Genomic DNA, 16,029 nt, shown 5'->3' on the forward strand with positions numbered 1-16,029 from the left:
CTAGCAGTACACATGCCCTGGGTTATTTAACACTGCGTAGAACTAGGGGACTAGCAGTACACATTCCCTGGGTTATTTTACACTGCGTAGAACTAGGGGACTAGCAGTACACATGTCCTGGGTTATTTTACACTGCGTAGAACTAGGGGACTAGCAGTACACATGCCCTGGGTTATTTAACACTGCGTAGAACTAGGGGACTAGCAGTACACATTCCCTGGGTTATTTAACACTGCGTAGAACTAGGGGACTAGCAGTACACATGTCCTGGGTTATTTTACACTGCGTAGAACTAGCAGTACACATGTCCTGGGTTATTTAACACTGCGTAGAACTAGCAGTACACATGTCCTGGGTTATTTAACACTGCGTAGAACTAGCAGTACACATGTCCTGGGTTATTTTACACTGCGTAGAACTAGCAGTACACATGCCCTGGGTTATTTAACACTGCGTAGAACTAGCAGTACACATGCCCTGGGTTATTTTACACTGCGTAGAACTAGCAGTACACATGCCCTGGGTTATTTTACACTGCGTAGAACTAGGGGACTAGCAGTACACATGCCCTGGGTTATTTTACACTGCGTAGAACTAGGGGACTAGCAGTACACATGCCCTGGGTTATTTTACACTGCGTAGAACTAGGGGACTAGCAGTACACATGCCCTGGGTTATTTTACACTGTGTAGAACTAGGGGACTAGCAGTACACATGCCCTGGGTTATTTAACACTGCGTAGAACTAGGGGACTAGCAGTACACATGCCCTGGGTTATTTTACACTGCGTAGAACTAGGGGACTAGCAGTACACATGCCCTGGGTTATTTTACACTACGTAGAACTAGGGGACTAGCAGTACACATGCCCTGGGTTATTTTACACTGCGTAGAACTAGGGGACTAGCAGTATACATGTTACCATGACGAGGGCTGTTACCGTGACGAGGGCTGTTAGAGGTCTATGACTAGGGTTGTTAGGGCTGTTACTATGACTAGGGCTGTTACTATGACTAGGGCTGGTAGGGCTTCGAAGATGTCGTTCCCATAGCAACGATAAAAACATTCCCTAACCAGAAACCGTGGATTGATGGCAGCATTCGCGTGAAACTGAAAGCGCGAACCACTGCTTTTAATCAGGGCAAGGTGACTGGCAACATGACTGAATACAAACAGTGCAGCTATTCCCTCCGCAAGGCTATCAAACAAGCTAAGCGTCAGTACAGAGACAAAGTGGAATCTCAATTCAACGGCTCAGACACAAGAGGTATGTGGCAGGGTCTACAGTCAATCACGGACTACAAGATGAAATCCAGCCCAGTCACGGACCAGGATGTCTTGCTCCCAGGCAGACTAAATAACTTTTTTGCCCGCTTTGAGGACAATACAGTGCCACTGACACGGCCTGCAACGGAAACATGCGGTCTCTCCTTCACTGCAGCCGAGGTGAGTAAGACATTTAAACGTGTTAACCCTCGCAAGGCTGCAGGCCCAGACGGCATCCCCAGCCGCGCCCTCAGAGCATGCGCAGACCAGCTGGCCGGTGTGTTTACGGACATATTCAATCAATCCCTATACCAGTCTGCTGTTCCCACATGCTTCAAGAGGGCCACCATTGTTCCTGTTCCCAAGAAAGCTAAGGTAACCGAGTTAAACGACTACCGCCCCGTAGCACTCACTTCCGTCATCATGAAGTGCTTTGAGAGACTAGTCAAGGACCATATCACCTCCACCCTACCTGACACCCTAGACCCACTCCAATTTGCTTACCGCCCAAATAGGTCCACAGACGATGCAATCTCAACCACACTGCACACTGCCCTAACCCACCTGGACAAGAGGAATACCTATGTGAGAATGCTGTTCATCGACTACAGCTCGGCATTCAACACCATAGTACCCTCCAAGCTCGTCATCAAGCTCGAGACCCTGGGTCTCGACCCCGCCCTGTGCAACTGGGTACTGGACTTCCTGACGGGCCGCCCCCAGGTGGTGAGGGTAGGCAACAACATCTCCTTCCCGCTGATCCTCAACACGGGGCCCCACAAGGGTGCGTTCTGAGCCCTCTCCTGTACTCCCTGTTCACCCACGACTGCGTGGCCACGCACGCCTCCAACTCAATCATCAAGTTTGCGGACGACACAACAGTGGTAGGCTTGATTACCAACAACGACGAGACGGCCTACAGGGAGGAGGTGAGGGCCCTCGGAGTGTGGTGTCAGGAAAATAACCTCACACTCAACGTCAACAAAACTAAGGAGATGATTGTGCACTTCAGGAAACAGCAGAGGGAACACCCCCCTATCCACATCGATGGAACAGTAGTGGAGAGGGTAGCTAGTTTTAAGTTCCTCGGCATACACATTACAGACAAACTGAATTGGTCCACTCACACTGACAGCGTCGTGAAGAAGCGCAGCAGCGCCTATTCAACCTCAGGAGGCTGAAGAAATTCGGCTTGTCACCAAAAGCACTCACAAACTTCTACAGATGCACAATCGAGAGCATCCTGGCGGGCTGTATCACCGCCTGGTACGGCAACTGCTCCGCCCTCAACCGTAAGGCTCTCCAGAGGGTAGTGAGGACTGCACAACGCATCACCGGGGGCAAACTACCTGCCCTCCAGGACACCTACACCACCCGTTGTTACAGGAAGGCCATAAAGATCATCAAGGACATCAACCACCCGAACCACTGCCTGTTCACCCCGCTATCATCCAGAAGGCGAGGTCAGTACAGGTGCATCAAAGCTGGGACCGAGAGACTGAAAAACAGCTTCTATCTCAAGGCCATCAGACTGTTAAACAGCCACCACTAACATTGAGTGGCTGCTGCCAACACACTGTCATTGACACTGACCCAACTCCAGCCATTTTAATAATGGGAATTGATGGGAAATGATGTAAATATATCACTAGCCACTTTAAACAATGCTACCTTATATAATGTTACTTACCCTACATTATTCATCTCATATGCATATGTATATACTGTACTCTACATCATCGACTGCATCCTTATGTAACACATGTATCACTAGCCACTTTAACTATGCCACTTTGTTTACTTTGTCTACACACTCATCTCATATGTATATACTGTACTCGATACCATCTACTGTATGCTGCTCTGTACCATCACTCATTCATATATCCTCATGTACATGTTCCTTATCCCCTTACACTGTGTATAAGACAGTAGTTTTGGAATTGTTAGTTAGATTACTTGTTGGTTATCACTGCATTGTCGGAACTAGAAGCACAAGCATTTCGCTACACTCGCATTAACATCTGCTAACCATGTGTATATGACAAATAAAATTGGATTTGATTTGATTTGACTAGGATTGGTAGGGCTGTTACTATGACTAGGGCTGTTACTATGACTAGGATTGGTAGGGCTGTTACTATGACTAGGGCTGTTACTATGACTAGGATTGGTAGGGCTGTTACTATGACTAGGGCTGTTACTATGACTAGGATTGGTAGGGCTGTTACTATGACTAGGGCTGTTACTACTAGGATTAGGGCTGTTACTATGACTAGGGCTGTTACTATGACTAGGGCTGTTACTATGACTAGGGCTGGTAGGGCTGTTACTATGACTAGGGCTGGTAGGGCTGTTACTATGACTAGGGCTGGTAGGGCTGTTACTATGACTAGGGCTGGTACTATGACTAGGGCTGGTAGGGCTGTTACTATGACTAGGGCTGTTACTATGACTAGGATTGGTAGGGCTGTTACTATGACTAGGGCTGTTACTATGACTAGGATTGGTAGGGCTGTTACTATGACTAGGGCTGTTACTATGACTAGGATTGGTAGGGCTGTTACTATGACTAGGGCTGTTACTATGACTAGGATTGGTAGGGCTGTTACTATGACTAGGGCTGTTAGGGCTGTTACTATGACTAGGGCTGGTAGGGCTGTTACTATGACTAGGGCTGGTAGGGCTGTTACTATGACTAGGGCTGGTAGGGCTGTTACTATGACTAGGGCTGGTACTGGACTAGGGCTGGTAGGGCTGTTACTATGACTAGGGTTGGTAGGGCTGTTACTATGACTAGGGCTGGTAGGGCTGTTACTATGACTAGGGCTGTTACTATGACTAGGGTTGGTAGGGCTGTTACTATGACTAGGGCTGTTACTATGACTAGGGCTGTTAGGGCTGTTACTATGACTAGGGCTGTTACTATGACTAGGGTTGGTAGGGCTGTTACTATGACTAGGGTTGGTAGGGTTGTTACTATGACTAGGGCTGTTACTATGACTAGGGTTGGTAGGGCTGTTTCTATGACTAGGGCTGGTAGGGCTGTTACTATGACTAGGGCTGTTACTATGACTAGGGTTGGACTAGGGCTGTTACTATGACTAGGGCTGTTTCTATGACTAGGGTTGGTAGGGCTGTTACTATGACTAGGGCTGTTACTATGACTAGGGCTGTTACTATGACTAGGGCTGTTACTATGACTAGGGTTGGTAGGGCTGTTACTATGACTAGGGTTGGTAGGGCTGTTACTATGACTAGGGCTGTTACTATGACTAGGGTTGGTAGGGCTGTTACTATGACTAGGGTTGGTAGGGCTGTTTCTATGACTAGGGTTGGTAGGGCTGTTTCTATGACTAGGGCTGTTACTATGACTAGGGCTGTCACTATGACTAGGGCTGTCACTATGACTAGGGCTGTCACTATGACTAGGGCTGTTACTATGACTAGGGTTGGTAGGGCTGTTTCTATGACTAGGGTTGGTAGGGCTGTTTCTATGACTAGGGCTGTTACTATGACTAGGGCTGTCACTATGACTAGGGCTGTCACTATGACTAGGGCTGTTACTATGACTAGGGTTGGTAGGGCTGTTTCTATGACTAGGGTTGTTAGGGCTGTTTCTATGACTAGGGCTGTTACTATGACTAGGGTTGGTAGGGCTGTTACTATGACTAGGGTTGGTAGGGCTGTTTCTATGACTAGGGCTGTTACTATGACTAGGGCTGTCACTATGACTAGGGCTGTCACTATGACTAGGGCTGTTACTATGACTAGGGTTGGTAGGGCTGTTTCTATGACTAGGGTTGTTAGGGCTGTTTCTATGACTAGGGCTGTTACTATGACTAGGGTTGGTAGGGCTGTTACTATGACTAGGGTTGGTAGGGTTGTTACTATGACTAGGGCTGTTACTATGACTAGGGTTGGTAGGGCTGTTTCTATGACTAGGGTTGGTAGGGCTGTTACTATGACTAGGGCTGTTACTATGACTAGGGTTGGTAGGGCTGTTACTATGACTAGGGCTGTTACTATGACTAGGGCCGTTACTATGACTAGGGTTGGTAGGGCTGTTTCTATGACTAGGGCTTGACTAGGTTGGTAGGGCTGTTACTATGACTAGGGTTGGTAGGGCTGTTTCTATGACTAGGGTTGGTAGGGCTGTTTCTATGACTAGGGTTGGTAGGGCTGTTACTATGACTAGGGTTGGTAGGGCTGTTACTATGACTAGGGTTGGTAGGGCTGTTTCTATGACTAGGGTTGGTAGGGCTGTTACTATGACTAGGGTTGGTAGGGCTGTTACTATGACTAGGGCTGTTACTATGACTAGGGCTGTTTCTATGACTAGGGTTGGTAGGGCTGTTACTATGACTAGGGTTGGTAGGGCTGTTACTATGACTAGGGTTGGTAGGGCTGTTACTATGACTAGGGCTGTTACTATGACTAGGATTGTGTCTTTGGCTCCTCGACAACGAAAGAAAGTTGAGAACATGAGAAATACAGGTTTCAATGGCATATAAGGAAGTGTTTATGAAAGAATCCCCATAACATTCCTATGCTAGTAACTCTAAGACATGCCTCATAAAATACCCCAAAACGTCCAGGTTTTAAACAATTACGTTTATGGTTAAATAGTTTCAAAATGTTGACTGCCAACGCTTAGATTGCAAGATTGGTGAAGTTGCGCAAATGGCAACTTCAGAAGGAACACTGCCTCAGGTATTCAGTTTTCAAATCAATTTAATTGGATATTTTGGTTAATGGTCAGAGAAAAACAAACCTGCCAAAGACTGTTTGAAAAATCCTAACTCAAGTCAAGTGTCACTTTAGTTCCTCTTCCAGTCATCTCGAACTGCTGGAGTGTCACTGATAATACATAGGGCCTATGACCTACAATATAGGTAGGTCAAACAACCCCTAGCGCCATAAAATGTGGAAACTCGAGACAGAAATGGAAGTTGTGTTCTCTGATCCTGGTACTAGTTAGCCTAGTTCTCTGGAAGGGAGAACGTGAGGTGATCCTGGTCCTAGTTATCCTAGTTCTCTGGAGGGGAGAACGAGATCCTGGTCCTAGTTAGCCTAGTTCTCTGGAGGGGAGAACGTGATCCTGGTACTAGTTAGCCTAGTTCTCTGGAGGGGTTCTCTGGAGAGACGTGAGGTGATCCTGGTACTAGTTAGCCTAGTTCTCTGGAGGGAGAACGTGAGGTGATCCTGGTACTAGTTAGCCTAGTTCTCTGGAGGGGAGAACGTGAGGTGATCCTGGTACTAGTTAGCCTAGTTCTCTGGAGGGGAGAACGTGAGGTGATCCTGGTACTAGTTAGCCTAGTTCTCTGGAGGGGAGAACGTGAGGTGATCCTGGTACTAGTTAGCCTAGTTCTCTGGAGGGGAGAACGTGAGGTGATCCTGGTCCTAGTTAGCCTAGTTCTCTGGAGGGGAGAACGTGAGGTGATCCTGGTCCTAGTTAGCCTAGTTCTCTGGAGGGGAGAACGTGAGGTGATCCTGGTACTAGTTAGCCTAGTTCTCTGGAGGGGAGAACGTGAGGTGATCCTGGTACTAGTTAGCCTAGTTCTCTGGAGGGGAGAACGTGAGGTGATCCTGGTACTAGTTAGCCTAGTTCTCTGGAGGGGAGAACGTGAGGTGATCCTGGTACTAGTTAGCCTAGTTCTCCGGAGGGGAGAACGTGAGGTGATCCTGGTACTAGTTAGCCTAGTTCTCCGGAGGGGAGAGCGTGAGGTGATCCTGGTACTAGTTAGCCTAGTTCTCTGGAGGGGAGAACGTGAGGTGATCCTGGTACTAGTTAGCCTAGTTCTCTGGAGGGGAGAACGTGAGGTGATCCTGGTCCTAGTTAGCCTAGTTCTCTGGAGGGGAGAACGTGAGGTGATCCTGGTCCTAGTTAGCCTAGTTCTCTGGAGGGGAGAACGTGAGGTGATCCTGGTCCTAGTTAGCCTAGTTCTCTGGAGGGGAGAACGTGAGGTGATCCTGGTACTAGTTAGCCTAGTTCTCTGGAGGGGAGAACGTGAGGTGATCCTGGTCCTAGTTAGCCTAGTTCTCTGGAGGGGAGAACGTGAGGTGATCCTGGTACTAGTTATCCTAGTTCTCTGGAGGGGAGAGAGGTGATCCTGGTACGTTCTCTGGAGGTGATCCTGGTCCTAGTTAGCCTAGTTCTCTGGAGGGGAGAATCGTCCTAGAGGTCAGGGGAGAACAGCAAAAAGCAACACTTGGGTTTTTACCCGTCTAAGAAAGCTGACAACCGTACCATGGTCTTGTTTCCATGTGCCAGTTTTCAAGATTAGATATCAGGTTAAGAGAGGCCGGCATTCGTGTGCTCATCTGACAGCTCTACAGTGTTGGCAGTCAGAACAGGCACCAGCAGGCACTGGCACTTTCCACCCTTAAGGACTCCAGAGGTGTTCTTAAATATAGCTTCACTGCCTCAAAGCCTTCCATAAACACAGGCAAATATGCCAGTGCTTGGAGCTCTTTGCAGATGACAAATACAATTGCTTCACCCCCCCCCCCTCTCTCTCTGACAACACATCACAAAATTCCAAAAATATCCCATCTGATTTAGCAAAGTGTGGCAGAAGTTGGCGGATCCCCCACAGGAAGCATTTCCCTTCATTGTATCTCTGTGGTGCCTGTCTATGCTATGGGGTCCTCCAAGGCTTGGCTGACACTAGCCAGCAGAGTACACACACACACACACACACACACACACACACACACACACACAGTGGATGAGTCTCAAACACCACCCAATTCCCTATATGTAGTTCACTGCTTTTGACCAAAGTCCTATAAGCAGTGCACTATGTAGATAACAGGCAGCCATTTAGGACACACAAAACCACAGCCGTCCATCAGCAGACAAGCGAGCCCACACTCCCTAGAGTAAGGGCTCACTGGCACTTCATAAATCAAGATTAGGAGTATCTGGAGAATCCCCTCCCCAGAGTGTCATTAAAAAGGCCATGTCAGATGGAATATATCAGATGAGGGTGAGAGAACCAGATGAAAGAGGAGCCAGGTCAAGAAGACCTCTGTGAGCAACAGCAACATTTAAATGAGTTAGTATGACTCTGGAGTTTTCTGGAGATAATGCACGCCATGCTAACTAGCCTAAACTGTGCAGCTGCCTGCAGGCTTGAAGGAACCTCCTGAACTTCAGAGGCCTGCGTTGGGTCTTTCCTCACGGGTTGGTTGAACTTCTTCAGTCACTTGCTTGGGAATCTCTTGCACTCAGTTAATTAATCCTGCAGAAGATTACATCATACACTGGGAGACAAAGCTAGAGAAGACAAAGCCAGAGAAAACAAAGCTAGAGAAATACAACAAGCTACCGCAGGCGAAAATACAACAAGCTACCGTAGGGAAAAATTCATGAAGGACAGCTATATCCACACAGCACAATGAGACATACAGCTCTTTAATTCATGAAGGACAACTATATCCACACAGCACAATGAGACATACAGCTCTGTAATTCATGAAGGACAACTATATCCACACAGCACAATGAGACATACAGCTCTTTAATTCATAAAGGACAACTATATCCACACAGCACAATGAGACATACAGCTCTGTAATTCATGAAGGACAGCTATATCCACACAGCACAATGAGACATACAGCTCTGTAATTCATGAAGGACATCTATATCCACACAGCACAACGAGACGTACAGCTCTGTAATTCATGAAGGACATCTATAACCACACAGCACAACGAGACGTACAGCTCTGTAATTCATGAAGGACATCTATATCCACACAGCACAACGTGAAGTACAGCTCTGTAATTCATGAAGGACATCTATATCCACACAGCACAACGTGAAGTACAGCTCTGTAATTCATGAAGGACAACTATATCCACACAGCACAATGAGAAGTACAGCTCTGTAATTCATGAAGGACATCTATATCCACACAGCACAATGAGACGTACAGCTCTGTAATTCATGAAGGACAGCTATATCCACACAGCACAATGAGACATTTAGCTCTGTAATTCATGAAGGATATTATATCCACACAGCACAATGAGACGTACAGCTCTGTAATTCATGAAGGATAGTATATCCACACAGCACAATGAGACATACAGCTCTGTAATTCATGAAGGACAGCTGTATCCACACAGCACAATGAGAAGTACAGCTCTGTAATTCATGAAGGACAACTATATCCACACAGCACAATGAGACGTACAGCTCTGTAATTCATGAAGGACAGCTGTATCCACACAGCACAATGAGACATTTAGCTCTGTAATTCATGAAGGACAACTATATCCACACAGCACAATGAGACGACAGCTCTGTAATTCATGAAGGACAACTATAGCCACCAGCACAATGAGACATACAGCTCTGTAATTCATGAAGGACAACTATATCCACACAGCACAATGAGACAGAGATCTGTAATTCTAAGAAGCATCGGTGCAATACCTGCTACTACTTTGCCATGAGGCTAAACATTCTATAAAAGTCAAAGACCATATCATTACAGAACAAAAACGGAAAAGCAGAAGGCTCTGCCTTACAGTTTTGCACTGTAACAAGCAGAAAGCTCTGCCTTACAGTTTTGCACTGTAACAAGCAGAAAGCTCTGCCTTACAGTTTTGCACTGTAACAAGCAGAAAGCTCTGCCTTACAGTTTTGCACTGTAACAAGCAGAAAGCTCTGCCTTACAGTTTTGCACTGTAACAAGCAGAAAGCTCTGCCTTACAGTTTTGCACTGTAACAAGCAGAAAGCTCTGCCTTACAGTTTTGCACTGTAACAAGCAGAAATAACAAGAATAGTTTCAAACTTAACGGAGATCTCACCTTTCAGAGTGGTCGATCCAAACGGGTCAGGAACCTATTTGCACTTCCAGAAAAAGTTCCCTTTTTAAAACCATGTGCTTCCTGCTTGCCTCTCTTTTTGAGAGTGTACATGCGTATCAGTGGGCTTGCCTGGGCTGTGATGTCTGTGCCCAATTAGTGCTCCAAAATGCCAATATGAGGAAAAGGGGAGGCCTGCTCCTTAGGGAATCCTAACATAACCATTTATTAGGCTCCCATACAGTCCCAAAGCTCCACCAGTTGTATTCTGTCCCTTCTTTAACAGCGGGGTTGGCTGGGAGCCAGGTCCTGCATGCAGAAGGCCAGGGGAAAGTCAGATGGAGGGCCAATTAACAAATGGCACCCTATTCACTATATAGTGCACTACTTTGACCAAGACCTATGGGCCCAGCCAGTCCTGGTCAAAACCACAGAGTAACAGGTTATCACTACTGCACTAAATTACCAGCCAGGTAACAGGTTCCCTCACTACTGGGTGCCATTTGAGCTGTAGCTGTGAAACTTGGCCAAGAGTTGGGGCAACATGGCTGGTTCTGCTAACAGGTGAACCTGGGGGGTAATTACCAGCCAGCCACAAAGTAACAGGTTACCAGCCAGCCACAAAGTAACAGGTTCCCTCACTACTGCCAAGAGTGATCTGGGGGGTATTACCAGCCACAGAGTAACAGGTTCCCTGCACTACTGTTCCCTCACTACTGCCAAGAGTGACCTGGGGGTATTACCAGCCACACAAAGTAACAGGTTCCCTCACTACTGTTAAGAGTGACCTGGGGGTATTACCAGCCAGCCACAAAGTAACAGGTTCCCTCACTACTGCCAAGAGTGACCTGTGGGGGTATTACCAGCCAGAGTAACAGGTTCCCTCACTACTGCCAAGAGTGACCTGGGGGGGTATTACCAGCCACAGAGTAACAGGTTCTCTCACTACTGCCAAGAGTGACCTGGGGGGTATTACCAGCCACAGAGTAACAGGTTCCCTCACTACTGCCAAGAGTGACCTGGGGGGGTATTACCAGCCACAAAGTAACAGGTTCCCTCACTACTGTCAAGAGTGACTGATCCCAGGGGGCTTTGAGAACAAAGCTGGATTCCCAGAAGAGGCCTCCTCATGAGTTGGGATCACTTAACTCAGCCAACTGCTTTCACAGCATAAAAACATAACAGGGTCTAACACAGCGGAATAATCCAACGTAGAAATCAGGTGCGTACAGAGAGATCATTTGCGAGGTTTCCATGCTTTTATAGCTAATCATTTCTTCATAGATTGAATTGTAGCTCTGTTTCCAGCATCAGGGAAACTGTTTGCTTGTGCCCCCCAATGAGTTCCACACAGAGTGTGTGCCAGCACATCCACCACCCACCAGTCCTCCTTGATGCATTTTCCAGGGCCTCATATTTTCCCAATAAAAGGGGCGTATCAGGATTACTAAAGCGGAGGAAGCCACCCCTTGCCCCAAGGCAGCCATTTACGTCATTGGTTGCCGATGCCATGAGTGAGGACTGACACATTCAACTGTTAGGACACCCCTGCTCAGCGGTGGTGGGCGTGGGCTCCACCCTTCCCTCTCCTGGCCCTTCCTGAGTCAGCGGTGGGGGAGCGGGGGCTCCACCCTTCCCTCCCCCTTCCTGAGCCAGCGGCTGATTAGGCAGGCTGTGGCTACATCTCAAAACGGCACCTAATTCCCTATGTAGTGCCCCCATAGGGCCCTGGTTAGAAGTCGGGAATAAGGTATCATTTGGGATGCCGGCCGGTGTGTGACAAACTGGGGTGGGCCTCCCTCCTCACACCTTCCTGGTTTACAACCAGCAGAGAGAAGCCGGTGTCACAGTAAGGGGGGAAACAATGAGGTTGATCCAGGTCAGTGGGCAGAGCAGCAGGGTGACTAGAACATGACTTCATGCATAAGGAGAGTTTCCACTGTGACCTAGCCTCTACTCAGGACCTATATCAAAAAGAACTGCCGTCATCAACCTCAGCACTAGAGGGACAGGTTCTTTACAATTAGACATGGGGTTGGATCCCAAATGGCACCCTATAGGGATACTCTATATAGTGCACTACTTTGGACCAAGACCCATCAGGAAAAGCATGCCATTTGGGATACACTCCAAGGAGAAATATGCCCATTATGTCAGTGGCTCACAAATAAAATGTGGCCACAAAAGAGCCTTGAGTTTGAGCCTGTCCTAAGCATGACTTCCTTTAGGAAGGAACACACAAAACCAAGAAAGAAGAGGAGAGTTGTTCCCAGGCCTCAGCGCTTCCTGCTGTTAGGCCTATATGACAGAAGAAACATATTGGAGACCCACCAGGACCACAAACCACAGCAGTAGCCTGTAATGAAGTCAGTCTGGACAATAGTGCCACAGCCTCAGTAACAGAGAGAGAATGCTATGTGAAAGTCTGTGACGGAGCGACTTCATGTGGGAAAGACTGGAGAAGTAATCAACAGGGCAGATGAGATGCCCATCCTCTCACCAGGTTGCTGCTTCACACACACCTGGGACAACAGAGCAGATGAGATGCCCATCAGGTTGCTGGTTGCTTCACACACACCTGGGACAACAGGGCAGATGAGATGCCCATCCTCTCACCAGGTCACACACCAGGTTGCTGCTTTACACACACCTGGGACAACAGGGCAGATGAGATGCCCATCCTGGTTGCTGCTTCACACACACCTGGGACAACAGGGCAGATGAGATGCCCATCCTCTCACCAGGTTGCTGCTTCACACACCCAGGTTGCTGCTTCACACCTGGGACAACAGGGCAGATGAGATGCCCATCCTCTCACCAGGTTGCTGCTTCACACACACCTGTTCACACCTGGGACAACAGGGCAGATGAGATGCCCATCCTCTCACCAGGTTGCTGCTTCACACACACCTGTTCACACCTGGGACAACAGGGCAGATGAGATGCCCATCCTCTCACCAGGTTGCTGCTTTACACACAACAGGGCAGATGAGATTCACACCTGGGACAACAGGGCAGATGAGATGCCCATCCTCTCACCAGGTTGCTGCTTCACACACACCTGTTCACACCTGGGACAACAGGGCAGATGAGATGCCCATCCTCTCACCAGGTTGCTGCTTCACATACACACACCTGTTCACACCTGGGACAACAGGGCAGATGAGATGCCCATCCTTCACCAGGTCACCAGGTTGCTGCTTGCACATGGGACAACAGTTCACACCTGGGACAACAGGGCAGATGAGATGCCCATCCTCTCACCAGGTTGCTGCTTCACACACACAGATGAGATGCTGTTCACACCTGGGACAACAGGGCAGATGAGATGCCCATCCTCTCACCAGGTTGCTGCTTCACACACACCTGTTCACACCTGGGACAACAGGGCAGATGAGATGCCCATCCTCTCACCAGGTTGCTGCTTTACACACACCTGTTCACACCTGGGACAACAGGGCAGATGAGATGCCCACCCTCTCACCAGGTTGCTGCTTCACACACACCTGTTCACACCTGGGACAACAGGGCAGATGAGATGCCCATCCTCTCACCAGGTTGCTGCTTCACACACACACCTGTTCACACCTGGGACAACAGGGCAGATGAGATGCCCATCCTCTCACCAGGTTGCTGCTTCACACACACCTGTTCACACCTGGGACAACAGGGCAGATGAGATGCCCACCCTCTCACCAGGTTGCTGCTTTACACATACCTGTTCACACCTGGGACAACAGGGCAGAGTACTTTAACAGAAAAATCTAGAGCTACCTGAATAGAGCTACCTGCAAGCCGACACTATTCCAATCAGACCCACTTTCTATAACCACTGGCAGCTGGTGAAGTAAACGTATACAGGGGTATTTTGAAATACAGCACAATAACTTGTTCCCCACAGATTTATCCATGTCGAACTGTGTTACTTACAAAAGGCCAAAAGGTTCTTAAAGCGGCAATCAGCAGTTGAAACAATAACAAAGCGTCCTCCCCGTCACTGTTTCACAACAAAGCACTACTCTCAAACTCATAGCCAGAGCTATGGACGCAAGGACTGACCATCCATGATATTAAAAGGACCGTTTTAAAGGATACCTTTATTTAACTAGGCAAGTCCGTTAAGAACTCATTCTTATTTACAATGACAGCCAAACCCGGACGACGCTGGGCCAATTGTGCGCCGCCCTATGGGACTCCCAATCACGGCCAGATGTGATACAGCCTGGATTCGAACCAGGGCCTGTAGTGACGCCTCTTGCACTGAGATGCAGTGCCTTAGACCACTGCGCCCCAAATCAGGATTTATTTCACTAATTGGATAAAGAACATTTCGTGGAGTGAAAGGGATTTAGCTGCTGTACATGGTTGTATAACTGCTTTTAAAATATCAATAGTAAATCTACAAATCAGCTTTGGACATTTTGAGAATGAGAAAACAGCAGCACTATGTGCAATTGTCTATATGCGTAAATATAATCTTGTCTGGTGCTGTTAAATTTCATCAGTATCTTGATCTGAAATAAAACTGGGAGCAGCGCCCATAGCCCGCAGTGTATACAAGCTGGACTCGAGGTTTTAGGGAGAGTTCCTCCATAAAGGTGCATAGAAATGGCCATAACGTTAGTGAGCCATCATCAACTAAAGTAAACAAAGGACTGGAGCAAGAATTTATTTGCATCTCAGCGAGCCGGGCATTTTCAAGAAAAACTAATTGTTTTTTTTCAAGGAATTGCGGTAGAAATAAGATTCAAATGTTCGTGTGTAACAGTATTTGTATAGCCAACCTCAATAGCAAGAAAGCTTCTCAAATGGTTTGATTCAAGGAAGAAGCACGAGGACTGCGCACCACCTTAAAAATGCTAACCTGTTGCCATCAAAACACTAAGCCTGTTTCAAGAAACTTCACATGGTTGGTTCATCGTTTTTTTAGTTAGCACACAACGCAAGTTTACAGTTTGCATGGTAGCGAGTTACAAAGACCATCCTGACCATCATAAACAGACCGCTACTGTTGTTACGGACAAGCTAACTAGCACCAAGCTAGCTAACGTTAGATAGCTACATCGGTAACGTTAGACTAGATCTTGCATGCAAAACTCATATTTCATTTGATAAAGGCTTACCGTTTCCAAGCTACCGATGGGATCTTAAACTGCTTGGTCGGCAGCAGCTCTTGGATACTTTTATGAGCAATTTCACATTGTTTGTAGCTATTTCATTGCACACAAGACGGAGCGATCAAAACTCGGTCCATGTGATTTTAAAACGACAATGACATTTCTCCCTCCTCTGTCTCCATGGGGACCTCGCGTCACAATCGTTCTGTGAGAATAGGGGCGGGTCTCAGAACCATTTAAACAGCTGGCGGGAACACACTTGTGTCAGATTCTCAATGTCATCTGCCCAGACGTTTTCTAAAATATTTTCTACCTAACCCCATTATTTGTTGTCTAATACCCAGCTGCCATAGCATAATGATACGTCTACAATGCTCTAAACGTATATATTTTAGGTTGCTCTGGTACGCCATCTAGCGTACGATAAAAGTGTACACAACAGCTACTTGGTGGTGATGTTACACCGAGTACTAGTATTCTGGTACGACAGACAGACCAATCAAACGATAGATCCAAGCCCCTGTACCACAGTCAAACATGTGTGACTGTATGTAAATACAGTATAAAAGCAGGCTCTGACACAGAATGCAGTGTAATTTAATGCTCAGAAGGATATTAATAATCTGAAAGTAATCTGCAATAGCTTTGTCTATCTGATAAATAGGACAAGGAAGGCCTGTGATGGGAGAGGGGAATAGGGTGGGGCCCATGGGGAATAGGGTGTGCCATGTATGGGCCCTGGTCAACATTTCTGCACTAAATAGGGAATATGATCCTATTCCTCGGGCTCCTGAGTGGCGCAGCGATCTAAGGCCCTGCATAT

Source organism: Oncorhynchus gorbuscha, unplaced genomic scaffold (assembly GCF_021184085.1).
Source record: "Oncorhynchus gorbuscha isolate QuinsamMale2020 ecotype Even-year unplaced genomic scaffold, OgorEven_v1.0 Un_scaffold_681, whole genome shotgun sequence".
Taxonomy (NCBI): domain Eukaryota; kingdom Metazoa; phylum Chordata; class Actinopteri; order Salmoniformes; family Salmonidae; genus Oncorhynchus; species Oncorhynchus gorbuscha.